The sequence below is a fragment of the Equus przewalskii genome, chromosome 22 (assembly GCF_037783145.1).
Source record: "Equus przewalskii isolate Varuska chromosome 22, EquPr2, whole genome shotgun sequence".
NCBI lineage: Eukaryota > Metazoa > Chordata > Mammalia > Perissodactyla > Equidae > Equus > Equus przewalskii.
In genome coordinates, this window is record NC_091852.1 from 16,924,902 (window position 1) to 16,946,660 (window position 21,759).

At 41.3% G+C, this 21,759-nt stretch overlaps 1 long non-coding RNA gene across 1 annotated transcript; it reads right to left on the minus strand.

Annotated features, from left to right (window-relative positions):
* Window positions 1-11,150: 11,150 nt before the first annotated feature.
* Window positions 11,151-21,551, minus strand: LOC139078443 (uncharacterized). Its single transcript, XR_011531379.1, has 3 exons — window positions 21,368-21,551; window positions 15,345-15,401; window positions 11,151-12,456 (listed from the first exon to the last, which is right to left on the minus strand). It is a non-coding gene; the product is annotated as an uncharacterized lncRNA (long non-coding RNA).
* Window positions 21,552-21,759: the final 208 nt, after the last annotated feature.

Sequence of the window (21,759 nt, forward strand, 5' to 3'; positions counted from 1 at the left end):
GTCTCCAGAACCGTAAGACAATAAATTTCTATTATTTAAGTCACCTAACTTTGTGGTACTCTGTTAGGCAGCCCCAGCAAACTAATACACCATCAGAACACCCTTCACATAATAATGAGGGAAGAAAGATGAAAAATAATTAAAATGTATAATTATACAAATACATAAATAAATATTATAAAGTGTACAATACAGCAATAGAAGTGAATATAGAAGCTATACTTTGTATCCACTAACCTCTACTTTTAGGGGTGTTTCAGGGGGACAATTCCCTTTGGATTTATTAATTTCCTGCAGATTTTAGGTATAGCAATGTCTTAAAAAAAAAAAACTGGTCATATTTCTGCTTCTCTTGCTTTTAATCGGAACTAGAATCAGTGTCAACATACTTAATGGGAAGTTCTCCCTCTTTAGGTTGAAGCTCATAAAAATGCCAGTCTCTTCCGGTAATACTCTGTGGGCTGGAGAGATTCCTGATATAAGGAGAATTGTTGATTACTCAAAACTAAATAGGATCCCCCATATTTTAGTAAATAAACGACTTTAATAAGATATGTTCGGGTTATGACAAGGATAAGCAAAAAGTGTTATGGAGACCTAATGAATAAGCAAGTGGGGTGAGGGGCAGGCAGGAGTGAGCAAAGCCTTCTAACGGATTCACTGAGAAAGCCAGAATTGCTGCTGATTGCGTAGGGGAAAGCTGCAAAGGATGAGCAGGTCATGGCTCTAAAATTATTCAAGGCTATATTTATCCTTAATTATGAAAAAAAAAAACCTTAAAAAAAAAAGCTATCAATGAATCCCATAGGAAACTCAATTCCCCCCAGTATCCAGGACGGGGAGCATTGATAGCTGGGAACAATTCATTAATTCACGTAACTGTGGCTGCATTTCTCGACACTTAACTAGTGAACTCTCTAAACCGAACCCTACCCTAATTTATTCGCATTACTTTTGAGGAGCTGCTGGAAGGCAAAAAGCCATGTGGGAGGAAAAGGAAGGGAAAGAAATCAAGAAGTAAAAGCAGGTTTAATTTTTGACTCTGCACAGCATCAAGGGTGAGCGCCTACAACTCAAAACCCAGAGGGATTGCACAAGCAAAGACACAAAGGGCGCGAACAAGACGACTGCTGAGCGTGTTTAACTCAATAAGCCCTCAGGAAGAGAACAAAGTTCATGAATGTTTAGCTGTCAGATTAACCCAGTAATGTGGTTTACTCAATATCATTTAAAACAGGTCCGGAGAGGGCTTGTAAGGGCGCTGGCAAGGGGCGCCACAGTGGGAGGTCAGGGGGAAGTTCTTGCACACATAGCTCTTTCTCAATAGAAGACCAACTTCTCTACCCCTTTATCCTTCCTGCATCCGAAAGACAGAGCTCTTATCCCCCTCTGCTACGCTCACGTGGGCACATGGCTTTGTGGGGCTTTTGGGGGGCTCTGTCTAAACTTTGGGCTCTCTCTGTGGCTTTTTGTTCCAGTCCTGGATTGGCCCACGTGCACGTGATTCAGCCTACTTCCTCCTTCCTTGCTCACTTCTATAATGAACACAGGATAAGTGATCTCAGAACAGAACCTGGAAAGACCTTTCCTCTAGACCTCCTCTGCCCACTGTCTCTCCATCCCATCTCATCCTGTCCCCTGCTACACACAGGCCCCACAGGCCCCCTCCGGACATCTGATCCCAGCTGATGCAAAGTGAGCACAGACCATGGTAAGCTTTTACTCATAATTTCACCCTTGAGAAATACGACTTAATTTCTTGGGTGTTGCTCTATGTATATGAATATAAAACAAGCTGGTATCTAGCTCAGTATTTCAAAAGAAGAAAATTTAAAATAGGCCTATCCACAGCCTCCTATGCCTAGAACAGTAACTTGGACATAGTAACTCCCACAAACATTTTCTTATTGATTTGTTCAGAAAAAAAGTATCCTGCATTGTTTCTGGGCAACGTAATAATTTTTACTACTTGTAGCCTTTTCTGTACTTAAATTTGAGTTAAATAAATTACAAGAAAGCTTGGGGGAAGGAAGGTCACTATGGAGTTTCAGTGGGGAAGAGTGCGCTGCTTGATTTATTCCATGGAGAGTTTTTCCACAATTTTTTTTTTTTTTTTTTGAGGAAGATTAGTCCTTAGCTAACATCTGCAGTCAATCCTCCTCTTTTTGCTTAGGAAGACGCCCTGAGCTAACATCTGTGCCCATCTTCCTCTACATTATATGTGGGACACCTACCACAACATGGCTTGCCAAGTGGTGCCGTGTCTGCACCCGGGATCTGAACCAGCGAACCCCAGGCCACCAAAGTAGATCATGCGAACTTAACCACTGTGCCACCAGGACGGTCCCTCCACGATATTTTCTCTGAAGATTATAAGCAGGATAAATGGGAATCTGTCACATTAGATGCTTAGTTACCCGAGAGGAGAAAAGAAGTCTCTGTGTATTTGTTAAATACAAAATACGTTCCTAGGGTCCTTCTATTGATTCATCCGTTTATTTAATTAAGCATGTTGCTCAATACCTTAGGTGTATATTTGATGCTAATTCTTGGAACTTTTCCAAGTTCCAAGAAAAAATGTAGTACTTTCAGAGAGAAGGGATAACTAACTAAATAACTATCAATAATGATCAGAGGCTTAACTACGTAATTCCTAAATAGTGCCGTGCAAAGTCAGAGCTCAATTTTAAAATAAATATTATTAATCACATTGATGATTGGCATTAGAAAAACAGCAACTAAGATAAAGAAGTAGGGAAATTGGCTCTCCTCTTGCACTCATGAGTTCAAGCTGATTTCACGTTTATCATGTTATGGACTGAATGTTTATATACCCCCCAAAATTCCTATGTTGAAGTCCTAACCCCCAATACGAAGGATTAGGAGGTGGGGCCTTTGGGAACTGATTTGGATTAGGTGAAGGCACGAGAGTGGAGCCCTCATTACCGGGATTCCTGTCCTTAGAAGAGACACAGGAGAGCTTGCTTCTCTCTCTGCTCTCTGCCATGTGGGGATACAATGAGAAGTCGGCAGACGGCAACCTAAGAGAGAGCCCTGCCCAGATCTCGACCAGGCTGGCAGCCCAGACCTGGACTTCCAGCCTCCAGAACTGAAAGGAAGATATTTCTGTTGCTTAGAAGCCACCCAGTCTATGGCACTTTGCTGGAGCACCCCAAATGGATGAGGACACAAGGGGTTAATGCAGGAGAGGGGCTCTCAGGGGAGGAACTGTTTCATACATTTATTTGAAGTTTCAGCTCAGGTTTAAGGACACACACACATGCTGGCGCACACAAAGTGCACACAGTGGAGCAAACTAAAAACCATTCCCTCTGGATAAATTTGGAAGGAACAGGCAGATGCTCATAGCCTAAGGCAGTCTACATCACTAAGATGATGGGAGGGTGAAAACACAGATAAGCCCTGATTTGTAACGCGAAGTCTGACCAAAATGGAGAAGACGCTTCACCTTTCCATTGGCAACAGGAAGAGCAGCAGCCACAGCAGGGGGAACAGATACTCCTGGATCCCTTGTCTTACTTTTCCCTGTCTGGAGAAAGAGTCAACCTCATGATTTTTGCCAAAGAAACTCTACCCCGGCATTTCTACACCTGAAGCTCTAATTTTGCTGTCAGGAGGAGGGCATGTGGCTTTTTTAGGCAGAAAGAACATCTCAAAGTAGATGCGTATACTGCTAAGGGGGTGGGTTTGTGGAAAGATCCTGGGATGAAGTCAGATGATACTTGTTTAACATCAAATGTGACATAGCTGGGCATCACGGATAAGTGCCTCTGCTTCTCTGAGCCTCAGTTTCCTCCTCTCTCTAAGAAGTCATTAAATAACAGAATAATAGAGATTTCCAGCTGTGGAGACAAGAGTTCCAGGTTGTAGCCCCAGTTCTGCCACTTGCTAGCTGGATACTCTTGGGCTAATTATTTCACGTCCCTGAGCCTGTGCTACTACTACTTTACTACTTTTCTACTACTATCTTACTACACTTCCACTCCTATCTTACCACATCGCTACTACTATTACCTTATGACACTACCACTACTACCATTTTTACTATATTACTACTACCTTAGTTCTACTCATTGTAATCACTGCATTGCTATTATACGACCACACCATGTGTATTGGTTTGATAGACATACCACAACAAAATACCACAGACTGGGTACCATAAACAATGTAAATTTATTTTCTCACAGTTCTGGAGGCTGGAAGTCCAAGATCAAGGGATTGGCAAGTATGATTTCTCCTGAGACCTCTCTCCTTGGCTTGCAGATGGCCACCTTCTCACCGTGTCCTCAGTTGGTATATTCGTCAGGGTTCTCCAGAGAAATAGAACCAATAGGATGTATGTGTGTTTGTGAGTATGTGTGTTTGTGTGTGTGTATATATACATGTACTTATATATATACATATATTTCATACATATATATATGAAAGTTTGAGAAATAGATTTATTTTAAGGAATAGGCTCATATGATTGTGGAGGGGCTTGGCAAGTTCAAAATCTGATAGGGAAGGCCAGAAGGCTGGAAACTCAGGAAAAGAGTCAGTCTGAGTTCAAAGACAGTCTGCTGGTAAACCAGGAAGAGCCAATGTTGCAGATAAAATCCAAAGGCCATCTGCTGGCAGAATTCCCTCTGATTTGGGGATCATCAGCCTTTTCTCCTACCCAGGCCTTCAACTGATTAGATGAGGCCCATCCACAGTATAGAGGGCAATCTGCTTTACTCAAAGATTCAGATGTAAATCTCATCCAAAAACACCCTCACAGAAAGATCCAGAATAATTTTGACCAAATATCTGGACACTCTGTGGTCTAGCCAAGTTGACACAAAATTAACCAACATACATGGTCTTTCCTCTGTGTGTACATCTCTGTTATCTGTGTGTGTGTTCAAATTCCTCTTCTTCTAAGAAGACCAGTCAGGGCCCTCCTAACAGCCTCACTTTAACTTAATCACCTTTTTAAAGGTCTTCTCTCTAAATGCAGTCACATTCTGAGGTACCGGGGGTTAGATCTTCAAGGTATGAATTGGTAGGGGACATCATTTAGCCCACAACACTATGATTCCTGCTACCCTTCACCAGCGCTTCAACCCCACTGTGACTCCCGCTGGACTTCTCTTCCCCATCCTCTCTGTTACTAACACTTCCGTAAATTCCCCTGCAGTTTCAATTTCCTGTGTTTCTATAAAATAGATTGTATACAGATGGCACCATGAAACTCAGAGTTTCTACTGAGACTGAATACGAGTTCAGCCAGACCTGGTTCGTGGAACACAGTTTAGATAACTATCGGAAAATATTTTAGGATATAGGTGTTTTGGTCAAGAAGGCAATGCCAAACTATGAAGAAGTTAAGTCAGGAAGATTGAAAAAAAACCAAGACAGCCCACCCAAGGAGAGTTTCCATCTGTCAGTGGTCACCACCTGGAGAGGATCCTGCTTAGGGAGCCCGAACATTCTGGAACTAAAGACTCAGCAACAGTTGTTTGTTAAATGTCAAGAGGTTTATCACTTGAATGGCTGGTCTGGTTTCCTCAATAGTAAGAGCCTAAGGAATGTTTACCCTTTATTCCTCTTCTAAGCATGAATTACATAATTGTATTCACTAATTTCATGATACCCCTGGAAAATAATAGAGAAATATTGCCAATGAAGGACTAAGTGATGAATCCGAATCGAAAATACTCCAAACACACATAAGTGTTCACACGCCGCAGTTGTTTTGACAGGCCAGGAAATAAGGGGTTTTCTCTGTTTCATCTCATATTCCACATGAATTAAATTGTACACACAAAGACAATGAGATTCCCAATGATGAACACTAAGTCATTCTTAAGTTTGTGTCTTCCATGTGCCTCACTTAGTGTCTTTTACATCATCTTTGCTCAAGAAATATTTGCTGAGTTTAGTAGAGAGAAGCCTGTCCAAATTCTGACGATGCTAGCTCCACGGCTGCTCTCTCTCATTCGAAAATAGGTACCACGTTCAGCTACCCTACCTGCTGTCGAACCAAGCAAGATCACAACATGGACCTCCCCTGAAGTCTGAGAGACTATAACACAGCAAATAGTTCAAGTTGGCCCAATAGTCATTTATTCAGCCTGTACCATGTGTAAGACGCTACAGAGTTTATCATCCATTAAGGCAGACTGTGAGTACATGAATATCTGTAATTCAAGGCAATTTGCTCTATTAATAGAGATATAAATAATGTACCAGGCATGGGAAACATGGCTAAGACAAGGCAGGAAACTGAAACTGGTGCCAGATTGTGGAGCAGTTTGAAGGCTGAGCACTACTCTAATTGCCATTGATAAATTCTTCTGTTGTCATTCTTAAAGGTCAAAAAAATACAGAGACACAAAGCCTAGACAGCCTTATTACCCTAAAAGGCACAGAATGGAGTAGTTTGATAGTACTGACATCACTTCAGGGAATAACGACATTTTAGCGATAAAAAGCCCAATCTCATGCTCTCTAGAACATTCAGTTATGAACAGTTATATACCAATTTCTTTGTATTTTAATCAATATCATTGAAGCAAGCCAGATTTAAAACTCTTTAATGTCATATGCAATAAGATAAAAATTATTAAAGGCAAATATTTACAATATCCCCCCATGGCCACCATTCCTCAATTACAAGGTCAATTCACCCCTCCCTGTTCCTCCCCATCTTTTGGACTGATATGAAAAGAAGAGGGAAAGAATACAGAGAAAGAGTTGAAGGTGACTCACAGATAAAGAGCCGTGAGAGAGAGAGGAGGGAAGGGAGAGAGTAAAAGCCATACAGACTCGGGAGAGGGAGGGTTGAGGTGGAGGTCGATGGGAATGCGGAAGGGGGCAGTTCGTTGTGAGTAAGAAAACGTGAAAGAATTGGGGAAAGGGAAGAAAAGGATGCGATGGTTATGATTTGGATCCCGTAATGTCCTCTGAGAGATACAAGTAAAGAACAGGTTTCCCTTTTAATTTGGGGAAAGAGACGAGATTGCCCATTGAACTGTGCTTCTTGAATGACACACTCTTCAGAGACCAAAACCTTGGGGCCCCCAATTTATTACGATTGCAATAAAACCTAAAATATTTTGGTTGAGGTGAAATGCAGTACATGTATACTAGATAATTCCTAACTAGCAACTGAATTCTGATTTAACCCAGAAAACAATTTTCTTAACCTAGTGATACAACTTCAAGAGAGTGGAGATGAAAATAAAACAATTTAGGGAGTTTAATTAGGACATGGGTTTTTGTTGTTGTTGTTGTCTAATTACCTACTATGTTTCCCAGAAGCAAGCTACTTGAAGTATCTAGGTCAGAAATGAAACCTCTCCGCACCAGTTGAATCGTAAATGCAAGCAGTTAATGAAAGCTTCATGTCTTTACAATCTATGGAATACATTAGCCAGTTAATGTTGGTCTTTTAAAGAGCTACGTCTTTTATTTATAATAAAAAGATATGTATATGTGTGCGTATGTTCAGACCACATAAATGATGAACACTGATATATTTATCAAATTAATTTAAGCCCGTAATAACCACCGTGCCACAAAATAACCAGACTTGCAATGTGTTTATTGTTAATATCTGACATTGAAAGTTCCCGGAGTCTTAAAGCTGTAGCCCAAATAATTTAAAAACAAACAAAAAAACTATGTATTTCGCAGTGCTCCAAAAAGTCTATATCTTCCCCAAAGCAGGCTAAAAGATTAACATAGGCTATAATTCTTAAAGATACCGAATATTTGCATCCAGACCCAAGAAAGCTCTAAAACAAGCAACTAGGTGAGTGAGAGAAACACAACCTGGAACAGATCAACACGCATCCAGAGCCCGCATCCATAAAGCCAGTGTGGGGGCAGGAATCTGAAGAAGAGGAGGAATGGCTCTTCAAGAAATACCTGTGTTGTAAACTGCTATTTGTCACGGCTTATAACCTGCCATCATTTAATGGCCAGTAAGGTGACAACTAGCTAAGCGCTTGCACACTCAGAAAGTGAGTATCTTTTAGATTTGCATGAACAATAATAACTTGGATATGTTTATATGATAAATGTAAGACTGTGGTGGGAAGCCCTTTGCAGTTTCGCTTAAAGGAAGAATTTCATCTTCCAATTGAATAAAAGCTAAACATAGTTCTAAACACAAGTCCTCCTGTTTTCTGAGGGTTGCGAAATGGGTACAGCTCTCTTCTTTGGATGAAGACTGATGGAAGGGAATAAGGCTGAGCAGCAGTCCTTATCTAGAGTTCTAATCTCCAGGGTGCATTTCAGTCCCAAGCTATGTCCCAAAGAAAAAGTAAGGGTGGGATGAGAAAAGGGCTCCAGAATCAATCTAGAGCAGAGGTCGATCCTGGCAATTCACAGATACGTTGTTTGGTCAATACTGAGATTTCAAATGGAGAAAATTTACATTTAAAATAAATCTACATTTCCAACATTTTTGGAAAAATTAGAAGATCTGGAATCTCTAAGTTCCTATGCTCACTTCAGCTAGAGTTGAGTAGTTCTTGCTACCTTCAGAGAGGGCAAGTGTTCTCTAGTTTACCACAATCCTCAGCTCTCCCTATTGTCTTTCACCTGATCCACTTTATTTATGTGTGTTACCTACAGAGTTTGCCACTCTGGGATTAACATAGCTCCTAAGAGCTCCAGACAAAACAGTCTGGAATTTCATGTATTCACAAAAGGTTCGATAATTTCCAGAGCTTTCCTGAGTTTCAGGTCTGCTCCAGGATGAGTTGCAAGACATGGAACCCTGCCTTATTTATATTTGGCTCTCTCAGTCCACACAGTGCCTGTCATATAAAAGACACTCAGTAAGTGGTGATTGTTACAAGCTAAGGGTAGAATGGACCATAATAACCTTCACAGACCTTTGAACATCTTTGGTTTACTCAAATTCAAATGCACGGATCCTCGCTGGGCCTTAAATTGAAATGGTCCTGGATTATTAGGGGGCCACACGGGTTGTGTTGACACAGAAGTCAGAAATCAGACAAGCTGCATAGGGGGAAAGTTGGTGTTTAACGGAAAAAGGACTTGCCTAGCGCAGAGGAGGAAAAGACTTCCTCTGCCCTCCTGGGTTCTGTGGCTGGGCCTGGAATGACACTGACATAAGACATTCACAGGAGAAAACCATGCAAATTTTGTTGAATATTTTTATGTGTACGTGGGAATCATTAAAAGGAAAGTGAAGACTCGAAGAAGCCATAGGCCCAAAAGCTTATATCCCTTTTTAAACAAAGAACAATAAATTGTGGGACTTTGACAAGACAAAGGGGCTTGGCCTAGGGACAGTAAATTACGGGACAGTGACTGGGAAATATATGGAGGAAACTAATGGAAGATAAGAGCTGTTTTAGTAGGTTTGTCGTGCAGATCTATTTCAGTGCTGACTCCCAGTCTCTGGTGATAAGAATGTTCTTCTCTTCCCAGTGAAGGGCGGGCATCTTTTTCACGGGACATTTTATGACCTGCTTTTAGGCAGAAAGAGGAGGTCAGAGGGCCCTTCCTGCATCTGCTGTTTCTCAACCACCTTCAGCTCAATATACTCAATATGCCACAGTGGCATATTCTGGGGAGGCATGTTCTGAACCCCTTCACCAGGCATTAGAAGTCCCGGATGTATTAATTTCATAAATAAACATTTATTTATTGCCTGCTATGCACTAAATATTAAGGATACAAACATAAATATAGGATCCTTTAAAGAGGATTCAAATAAATAAATAGCTTCAGTGAAAGCCACGTGAACTTGGGTGTGTCATTTAACCTTCCCAAACTCTGTTTCTCCCCAGCAAAAAGGGGTTGGCATGTCTGTTTCTTGGGGCTTATTTCTTGCTATCGTGAGAAACAACTGAAACAATAAGATTGCACACTTTGCAAACTGTGAAACACGAGTAACAAGGTGACAGAATTAGATTCTTCCTGCCTTTGTTTCGTAGGAGTCTAATACAATAGATTGCAATTTAAAAAGTAAGCATGAGACGCACCCCACTCCAAATAGAGTTTTACAAAGAAACGGCCCCTAAGAACCTGTTGCATTGGACTCCTCAAGCAGATGGATCATACACAAAGGAATCTGAGAGGCAAGAGGAGAGAGGTGCTGCCATGCTCTTGGTCTCCCCCTCCCACCTGTCAATCTCCTCCATCTCCTTCTCTCCTCCAGCCCTCGTGAGGGAAGCATGGTTCAAAATACATTTTCTGTAGCTGGAAATAACAGAAGACTCTTGCCTGACTCAGACTGCAGGCATGTAAGACAGAGTGTGGATGGTCCTGAGGAAACCTCGATGGTAGGGGAGGGCCTAACTACCTGCTTTGGTGGTACATCCAAGAGGGAGCTCCTGTGTTGAGATTGTCTTAGCTTCTCCGAGTTTGCCTACACAAGAGATAGGGGATGTTTCCTGTTGACCAGAGGGAGCTACTCAGGAGAGAGTAGCCTCTGTTATTCTTATGTCCTGCAGAGTTGGACCACATGGAGGGATGAGGTGGCCTCAGTAGAAAGAGGCTAGATGCATATCTCAGATCTCCATGGACTGAGCAAGGAGTTGCTAGTGAATACCTGGGTTACAGATACATCCATGGAGGTAAAACAAACCACAGGAGAGAGGATCCCAGCAAGGGAAGAGTCCATGAGACTGGTGCACAGGACAGTCCATTTTTGCTCCAACTCCCCACCACCCAGGACTTCTAAGAGAGGCGGGCTTTAACCATCTGCCAAGTCAGAGAGCCAAAGCCACCTAGTGACAACAGTCTTGTGCTTTTACCTCTCCTCTCTCCTACGCTGCATTTGACCCTGAGAAGGAAGTGAGCAAGGAGCACGAAAGAGGAAGAGACAAACTTGCTCCCTCTCCTACTATAGGCCTCAGGCTGAAACAGGGGAGATTTTAGGATTTTAGATTTCAGGCAGGACAGATTTGATGTTCAATTATAGTTGGAGTTTTGACTTTGCGTGGCCCTGGACGTTGTCAAGACTGAATTAAAGCTACATTTACGACTGAAAACCACGACAGGACTGTTGTTTACCTTACTGAACAGAAAGACCTAAAAGTAGCCCAGATCTTCACCTGGGGTCAGGTGGGATCGGGTGAAGATTATCCCCATTAATAAAGCATACAGGGAAAGCAGGAAACATAAACAAAGATGTGTTTAATCAAAATCCACATGTTATGCCCCATATGTTTGCACCATACACACAGGGATAATTCTGGTAGATAGCAGCATAATTTCCTCTTCTTGAAAAGCAGCTTTTAATGGGTGCAGTTGCCATAATTCGCTTTTTCTACTTCCTTATTCAAAATATGGGGAAAGCTTATTGATAGAATAATGGTTATAGGCCATGGCCCAGATCTGGGGATGAAAGTCAACTCAAAAGCTTTGACAATAGTTTTATGTGGGTGGCGTGCACCTCCCTAGAAATGTTGATTCAGTCAGCCCCCTCCCCTGAAATTTAGGACTTTATTCAAATTTTGGAAACATGAACATTCGCTGTATCACGCCTCATGCCTCAGTGCTCAATAGTTTCTGTGATCTGTCAGTCAAGTGGAATCCTTAGAAGCACCAACTGGCCCCTCTTGGCAATGAAATTGAGTGTGGACAGAATGATTATGCTATGCACCTGTGCCTCTACGCCACTAATAAAATTTCCAAAAGAGTGTCCCCATCTTCCCAACAATCCAACTCAGGAAACTTAAATTTCTTATAAAGGAAATTTAAAAGAAAAAGCTCTGTGATTCAAATAAGGATTATGCTCAAGATTCTGCCATTTGGAGTATTCCTAAAAAATTTCTAATCTGCCCATTGAGTCATCCCGTGGTTACTATAGCGGTTTAAATTGAAATCTGTCAGAGAAATTCGGTTTACTCCTTTACTGTAGCCTCAAAAACATAGAGCCCCAGGGAGTCTTGAATGTAAGTTGTGTATAGAAAGCACACACTTTTTTTTAAAAAGGTTGGGGATTCTGAGGGTGGAAAAGGGAGAGGAGACGCCCTCCTTCTCTCCAAGTACTCCATCTAGACTTACAACCCTGATTCCTTCTCTCCTTCCTACCCCTTCGTCTCCAAATTTTATCTAGCGCAGTTTCAAGGTTGATGAAGCGCCTTTCTCTGTTTCTGCTGTGTTGCCTTGAGGCCACAATGCTTCTCTCACGCAGTTAGCGCTGCCTCCTTCACCCCAGCCAACAGGCAGTGACAGCTGTGTTTCAAAAACAATCACTTTAGTGTCATGAAAATCACTGCTAATTAAACTCAACCAGAGTGTTTGCTGAGTGCTTGGTGTCTGTCCTTCATTGTGCATTTTCCTAAAATCTTCTTATCCCAAAGTTAATTATATCCAAAGACAGCAGATTGTCTGCACCTCAGGGGGCATTTTTCCCCAGTTTGCATTTTTGCTGTTATTCTTAGAGCATTACTCTTGACCATTTGTTGAAGAAAGTATCTGGAAAAGAAGACAGAATTTACAATAAAAGTTTTAAATTTTGAGAAGGCTGATATTTAATTAATATTTACTAAACAGTGTTAAGCAAATATATCTACAGAAATATGTGTCGTTGCATTTAACCATAGAAGTATGCCAACAGGCTTAGAAGAAATTGGGATGATAAAGAGAAACATATACTTCATCAGTACAGCTGAGCAGCTATTCATATGATCTTAGATGCTTGAAAGAAACGTAAGGCCTGCGCCATGCTCTCGGAGACCACACAGTGTAGCTGAATGGGTCTGAATCTTTCGAATGTCATGGACCAGTCACTTTTTTGCAGGAAAAGAAATGGGCAGGACAAACAAGATAAAGACATCAAGTTTTTCATCTATCCAGTTAAATGGGAAAATTTTTAGCACTTACAAAGTGCACTCTACGCGCCAGACATGGGCCTAAGGGCTTTATCTGTCTCATTTAGAATTTACAGCAATACTTCTGACATTTTACAAATATGTAAAACACGATTAATTATTTAGATCATCAATACATTATAATATTTTATATATTATTGATATATATAACTATACATATATAGTATTATATACGTGTGTGTGTATACATATATACTGTCATCATCCCCACTTTCCAGGGAACCGAGGTGCCCAGAAGTCAACAACCTTAGCAAAACTGGGATTTGACTACAACCAGTCTGGCCCCCTAAAACCTTTAACCACTATACTATCTCCCATCAATTAATCCCATCATTTCATGAAAGAGATTTATCTTAATACTAAAAAAGTAAAGAACTAACTGCAAAATAAAGAAGATGTTAGATACAAATTATGTAGCTTTATGATAAAAGCTACAATGTCCTTCTTTTCATTTTGTATGGACCTACGAAGACCAGCATTTGGGAGCCATGGAACTACTTTGAAGAGACAAGAGCTGGACTTACAAAGAGCAATTAAAATATGAGCCCATTTGTGATCCAGGTGAGCAACACTAATCATAATCACTAAACAGGGGGAGCCCAGTGTTGGTTGAAAGACTGAATGGTAGAAAGGAGTGGGGAGAGAATTCCAGACAGGGAGAGGACACAGGCAAATGCCCCAGGATGGAAATAACAGAGATGTATGAATGGTGAAGATACCAGCTTGGCTCAATCAGAAATTCAGCCCAGGATAGATGGCCCAACTGTAGGCCCATGGACTCTACAGTTATCTTTGTTTGGCCTGCACAGTTTTTGGGGTTTTTTTAAGTAATCTATTTTTTTAAAATATAACATACTTTCAGAAAAATGCACAAATTGTATATGAGCAACTTGAATTTTCACACATTTTGAACACACTTATTTACCTCCTCACAGTTGAAGAAACAGAACACCTCCCACCACCCCATAAATCTCCCTCATGCCCCCTTCCAGTCACTACCCCAAAAGTAATCACTAACCTGAATTCTATCATGATGGATTGGTTTTGTCTGTTTTTAAACTTTATATAAATGGAATCATGTAGGGTATATAATTTCGTGTCTGACATTTTCGTGTTTGTGAGATTCATCCATGTTGTTTCATATAGCAATCATGCATTCCTCCTCACTGCTGTGTAGTAGTTCGTTTATGAATACACTACATTTTATTCATACCTTCTATTGTTGATGGGCATTTGTGTTGCTGCTGATTTGGGAGTATTATAAATGAAGCTTCTCTGAACGTTTTGGTGTTCATGTCTTTCAGTTCACACATGTGTACATTTCTGATGGAAATGGAAGTGTTGGGTTATAGAGTAGATGTGTGCCCAGATTTAGTGGATACTACCGAGCAGTTTTCCAAGGTGGTTGTACCTATTTATACCCCCACCAGCAGTATCTCATTGTAGTTTTAATGTGCATTCCCCTAATAACTATTGAGATGACCACTTATTTCAGATGTTTACGGGCCATTTACATATCTTCTTTTATGAAGTTCAAGTCTCTAGCCTGTTTTTCTATTGGGTTATGTGTCTCTTTCTTACTGATATGTAGATGTTTTTATACATTCTGCATATGAGTCATTTGTAAAACATGTATTTTACATAACAACCCTTTTCCCTCTCTTTTTGGTGTCTTTTAATATACAGAAGTTTTCTTACTTTCAACTTATGGCTTCTATTTGTTGCAATCTATTTAAGAAATCTTTGCCTCTCCCAAGGTCATGAAGATATCCTTCTGTGTTCTCCTCCATCAGTGTTATTGTTTTGCTTTTCACACTACATATACAATCCATTTGGGTGATTTTTGTATATTATGTAAGATAGAGATCAAGGTTTATCTTTTTCCATATGAATATCCAGTTCTCCCCGAACCATTTATTTAAAAGGTCATCCTTTACCTACTGCACTACAATGTCACCTTCGTCACAAATGAACAGTCTGTGCTTTTTGTTTTGGGACTCTGTTCTATTTGTCTGTCTTTACATACACATCTGGTGGTGTGTAAGTCCTCCAACTTTGCTCTTTCTCTTCAAGATCACCCTGGTTATTCTTGACCCTTTGTTTTTCAGATAAATTTTAGAATAACTCATTAATTCTCATGTATACCAAAGAAATGGAATTGTATTGAATCTACAGGTCAATTTGGGGACAACTTGCACTTTTTTAATACTGAGTCTTCTAATCCATGAACTTAGTATATCTCTCTGTTTATTTAGGATTATTTTAATTTCTTTAAGATTGTACAGCATACATTTAAAATTTTGAGTCATTATTTGAAAATCCGGAGATTTCATGTACAAATAAGGATTTCCAGCTTCTCTTGAAAACAAAACTATCTGACAGAACTACTCCAATACTCCTGTGTGGCAACAATAGGCAGGAGCTGCCCACTATAACCAGGGTATGTGCTCGTCCACTCATCACAGCTCTTACCACAAACTCCATGCATGAGTTGGGACTCACAACTCTGACTTCCGGCTGGATCACTCTCTGTGGTCAAAAAAAAGGAAAATACTGAGAAATGTGAGAAATAATGTTCATTTACTCATTCTTTAAATATTTACTGAATGCTATGTGTCAAACACTATGCTACATGTTGGAATATACCAACGAACAAAGAAGAACACAGTTATTTCTATGTTTTGTCCCTGAGGACTTTAATACAATCATTTTAATCAGAATTACAGCAACATTGAAAATTTTTATCAAGAAAATCTTTTATGGGGCAATCTTCCTTCAGCCAATTAAAAGGGGTGGAGGGTGATAGAAGAGTGGGCACATAGAATGAGAACACAGGGAAAAACCCAGAGGGACATGGAGAAAGAAGCTGTAGCTGTTTTGTCATATTAACAGATAAGTTCTCAAATACACCAGGACAACAGAGCACTCTTGGTTCACAACATCCTCAGGTTCAAAATGACAGACACAAAATGCCCTGCTATAATGAACAATGTGGGCAAAGCCTTTGCTTCTAGGAAGCTTCTGCTCTACTGGTAGCAAACTTAGGTTGGAACCAGACCAAGAAGTTCCTTGAATTTCAACCTCAGGAGTTTGGACATTCTCCTCCTACTCATGGGCAATCAGTGAGGTTTTACTACTGTTATTCTAGGTTTCTTAGTAGATTCACAGAAGCCTGTTTCTTCACTGGATACCAGGTTTGAAATAAATCAGTCACGACCCTCAGGTGAGTAAATAGGCTTCTGTGAGTAGGGGGAGAAGAGAAGAGAAAAAGACAAATTCTCCATCCATGAAATTTAGAATACAAAAGGGCAGTCAAGGATGAGGTGTATTTATTTCCCTTACCAAGAACTCAAAGCACCTTTTCCACTCAGTCAGTTTGATTTTCCCATTCTAGCCAGTAGTATAATACCAAGACATGTGCGTGTGTTTGTGTGTGCGTGTATCTATGATGGGACAGTGGGAGAGGGAGTGAAAGGAAAGTACAATCCAGCTATTACTAATGGATTGCTAAATTTTCCCCCATGTAAAGATTTTTTAGCCTTCTCTTTCTCCTGTGTCTTATGTCATGTCTTGGCATCCAACCAGCCCTACCAGAAGCAAGACCATTAACTCTTTCAGGCCCCCACGGTACCATTCAGACCACTCAGTGCATTTCTGGTGTTCTACTCTCTAAGTAGACCATACAAGGATGCTATTTAGTTCAATACACTAGTGATACATAAAACAATTCCCCAAAGGCTTGAAAGAGTTAACCTGGATTCCTCCCCCCATACCTTTGGCTTAGTGCAAGGGGTGGACTGAGAAACCAGGGAGGATAGAGCCTAATTTCTCATTAACTGGCACAAAATTCTAGTGACATAAGCAAAAACAGACAATATCATCTTTCGTATACAAATGGAAAAACTGAGAACCTCAAGAAGGTTTTGCCTACAGTCACACAATAAGCTGGTCTCAGAGCCAAAACTGTTTCCAGGTCTCCGAATGTTCCATCTGGAGCTCTGCCTATGGGTTCCTCTAAATCCAAACTCAAGTAGGGAAGGGGCGGATGGAAGTGTGTGAGGGGGCAGAGGTTAACACAAGAGTCCTGGTGGGCACTTCCAGATCCAAAATTCTATGTCTTCGTTTTTTTTTTTTTTTTTTCTCATTTCTCTGAAATGCAAATGCTGGTTCATTTCTCTGAAATGCAAATGCTGTTCCACTGTAAATCCTGCTCGAGATGAAATGGAATTTTAAGTAGAATCCGCGAAACTATCCCTTCCCAATTTCCTTCCTCGACAGTACTCACAGTCACCTCTGACCACATCAAGCCCAGCAGATTTTCCACATTTCACCTCCGTTCCCATCAGCATGTCTGCAACTTCCCATAGTTCATTTTCATCTCTCTCCAGCAAACAAGACCTCTTGCGAAATATGAGAGGACGGGGTCAACACACACACTCGCCTACTGGCTTGACACAAAACGCCGCACAAACCCAGGGAAGCCTGCTGGAGGGCTACCAGGAGGCCACACAGTTAGTTTGCCCACTGGCACCGCAGTAGGGTTCCTGATGAGACAGAAGTCTCAAGTTTAAATCACTCCGCAGCTGGAGAGGACGCTGGGAATAAAGAGGGTGGGGGCACTGCCATGACTTTGCAGTCGGACTGTGACCAACCCCTTCAAGCCCAAATCCAGATAACAAACTTTGGAGCTGGACATGAGTTTAGAAATCTGGTCCAACTCACATCTTATCAGCAAGAAAACTGAGGCAAACACGGAAGTGACCTATCCCAGGACGCACGACTCATTAGTGATGCAGTCAATGGGTGAAGGCATTTCAAGTATAAGGGCCAGAGAGAGAGAAGCTCATGTTACCTCAGACAATGAGGATTAGTTGTAAGGATGCACAGGGTGGGGAACATTGGTGGTAGCTCAGCCAAACTTCACAGAGCACTGAACTCTGCAGGTCCATGAGAGGAGCTCTAGTAAATATATACCAGTCCGCTACTCTTGCTCTGCTACACACTCCTTAGACACAGGCATCTGTCTCTCTGCCTTTGCTTTTGCGGCTCTTGTTCATATGAACACATCTCTCTCTGTTCTCCTCTCTGCTTCTTAATCCCTGCTTCCAGGGCTTCTGCTTCCTGGAGAGGCTTTCTACCTTGTTTCCTGTGTGTCTCTTCCTTCTGCCTGTCTACACGCAGTTGACTACCCCTGGGTAGACTTACATTCAAGTTCCAGAGGGAGGATCCGATGGTTCACTTAGTAACTCTGTAGACGTTCTACCGAGCCCTCCCACCAGACTCAGGCTTATTACAGATGACAACCCAAGGGAGATGTCCTTCCCTGGTCAATGAGGACAGGCTAGAGAGACAAGCTGGAGGAGTCATCTTTCCTCAGAATGGGGCTTTGGACATGGAAAACACTTGGCGCATAGTAGATTCTTCCCCAAATTGGTACTTTGGGCTAGATCCCACCTCTCCTCAGTTCTAGTGCAGCATACAGCAGAGAATAAGAAAGTATTTCTGAAGCCAGGCTGCCTGGGTTTTAATCCTATGACCATTACTTTCTAGCAAGTGATGCTTTAGGAAAGTTATGAAATCTCAGATTCCTGATCTGTAACCTAGAGATTATAATATTACCTATCTTATAGAGTTGTTGGACGACCAAGGTAATTTACATAGGATGTTTAGAAGAGGACCTCACATAAGTGCTCAATAATCTTAGATATTACTGTTGTTACTATTATGTTTTTTCCCCATAGCATCTGTGATAGTTTTAAAATATATCTGCAAATTCTTTGACACTTTTCCCACAAAGGATGGAGTCTAATTCTTTTCCTTTGAATATAGTCCATTTTAGCAACTTGCTTCTAACAAGCAGAATGCAACAAAAGTGAAGCTGCACGATTTCTAAGGCTCGGTCAGAGAAGCCAAATAGTTTCTGCCCTGTTGGGATTTTTGGCCTTGGAACTCAGCCACCTCGTTGTGAGGAATCCCAGGACCCATAGAGAAGGCCTGTAGAGGTGTTCAAGGGGAGAGCCCGAATTAAGGTCTCAGGCAATAAACAGCGTCAACCGCCAGATGTGTTAGTGAATGTACCTCAGCTAATCCCAGCCTCAGCTTTCAAGTCTTCCACCTAAGGTCCCAGACATCACGGCACAGAGTAAGTGATCCACTCCAAGCCTTGTTTGAATTCCTGACCCACAGAATCTGTGAGCATCACTAATGGTTGATTTGTACCACTTAGTTTGGAGGTAGTTTAGGCAGCCCTGGTAAGTGGCACAGCCCCTTTATTTTTTTCTCTCTCTGAAAGTTCTGTTCATGGAGACCTTCGCAGGAATCAGGTGACATTAGAGTCTCTCTAAAGCTCGGCTTCTATACTGTAGTTGTTCTTAACCAGAGGGTAGCTTATAATGGTCTTTATAAAAAAGCATAGCCCAGGTCCCATCCCCAGACATGCTGACCAGGATATGAGACTTAGACATGAGTAATTTGAAAATGTTCCTCACTTAACTGGAACACATCTCCACAAGGGAGGACTACTGACATACCTAGTCCCCACCCTGTCGGAGGCCGACAGCTGAAGACCTTCACCTGCGCTCATTAGGAGTTTAGAGAATTTCTATGTGCCTGGCTCTGCTGCCTGGGGCCCCAATGGGAAGACCACGCTCACATTCTGGGAATGAATTAGCAGTACATTTGGTATTCCTGAGCTGTAAGATTCTCTTGAAGGAATTCAGGTCAGGAATGGAAGATACCCAACTACAGCCTTCAATAGTGAATTTCTAATATATTAGCATCAGCCCGTCAATTCTTCCCTTCAGAATCTGGAGAGCTAGAACAAGACAAGGATGTCTACTCTCGCTACTTCTATTCTGTATTGTACTAGAGGCTCTCACCAGGGCAATTAAGCAAGAAAAAGAAATAAAAGGTATCCGGATTGGAAAGGAAGAAGTAAATTATCTCTATTTGCAGACGACATGATCTTACATACAAAATCTGGAGAGTTTGATAGTGTGTCCTTCTGGGCTCTAAAGACCAAGAGAATTTTCTCTCCACCTCCCTCCCCTACTCCCTAGATTTGTGATTTTCAGACTTCAGTTTGTTTAGTTTGTTAAATACAAACTCTTAGGCCCAACTCTGATATTCTAGCATAGGAAATTTTTTTTTTTTTTGAGGAAGATTAGTCCTGAGCTAACATCTGCCACCAATCCTCCTCTTTTTGCTTAGGAAGACTGGCCCTGAGCTAACATCTGTGCCTATCTTCCTCTACTTTACTTGTGGGACGCCTACCACAGCATGGCTTGCCAAATGGTGCCATGTCCGCACCTGGGACCCGAACCGGCGAACCCTGGGCCACTGAAGTAGAACGTTCGAACTTAACCACTGCTCCACCAGGCCAGCCCCTAGTGTAGGAAACTTTTAAGAAGCACCCCAGGAAAGTCTGATGCAGGTGAATTCCAGACTAGACTTTGTCAAACACAGAATTAAATTTTTGAGAAGTCATTTAGCACACTGATTAAGAATGCATTGTCTAGAACTCGATTGTCTGGGTTCAGTTCTTGGCTCTTTTATGTGCTACCTGTGTGAACTTGTGCATGGCACTTAACCTCACCATACCTCAGTTTCTCCAGCTGTAGAATGCGATTAATGATAGTGCCTATGTCACAGGCTTGATACTGCCTTAAATGCATTAGTGGATATGAAGCAGTTAGAATAATAAGTGTACTTCTTGTCAATTGTTTGCAGTAGGGGCATTACTCGGCTGTCCTCAGAAGCTAGACTCGCCTATGGATAACTGCAACAAGAACCAGTGACACCAATAAGTATATGAAAAAGCACTTTAAGTACTGGTCCTCTGTCCACGCTCTTTTCTTTTCTCACTTTTCTTGTCCCACAGAAAAGCTATGGCAAGTAGACATGTTTTGTTAGAAATCAAATTAAGGTATGAGCCAGCAGATGCTTCTATAGCTGACGTCCTTCTCTACCTTAAAGACCATTTCTAATCTCTCTTTTGACCATCATATTTGGCATTTTCTAGGATCTGGGGGCTTTTTTTCCACTATTTTGATTTATGTCATTAGTGAATTTGGACTCCATAGTTTTTTTGCCATGCATTTCACCAAGATTTCACTGCCAAATGCAAACATGAAGACGAATATTCCTACAACTTTATGACTCATAAAATGTATTTCTTCCCCTCTCGCCCTCATTCACTAGCATGATAGCAAATCTTTAACAGATTGCCCTGCACCTAGGGAGTGGCTCCCAGTGCTCACATAAATAATTTATACTGATCAACACTTGCTCAAATTAATGGAAATGATAATGCAGTGAAGAAAGCATTTTACTGTGTTTCCAAGTCTATTCCCAAGGGGAACATTATTCGTATTCCTAGACATGCAGGAAACCCGACAGTTGAAAGCTCAAAAACGAAGACACAGGCCTTGCTTTTAAAATTTCTTGATAGTCTGCTAAGAACAGCATGTTTTTACAGTGCGAGGTCTATTACTTACCAGATATCGGTAACACTTCACTGACAAGGGGCAGAAATAGCTCTCTCGTTGTATAGTGCTGCTGTAATTTTTCTATCAGCCAACAACTGTAGTTTCCTGACGTAGCAAAAATCTGCAAAAAAATGGAGCTGCTCAGAGAGAAGGAATCAGAGCGGGCTGATGATTCACGCGTCCTCAGGAAGAGGGCTGGCCGTGACCTCTGAGACACCTTTCAACCCTGTTTTTGGTTTTTCTACAATTCTACCCAAACACTCACTTATACTCAAATATTACTTGCACTTCAAAACCAAGCAAGATGCTTTCACTCCTCCTCCTCATTTCTCAATGTTTTGGTTTTTAACTTTCCCCCAGGAAACTGATCAGACATGTATACAAGTTAAACTTAAGTCACT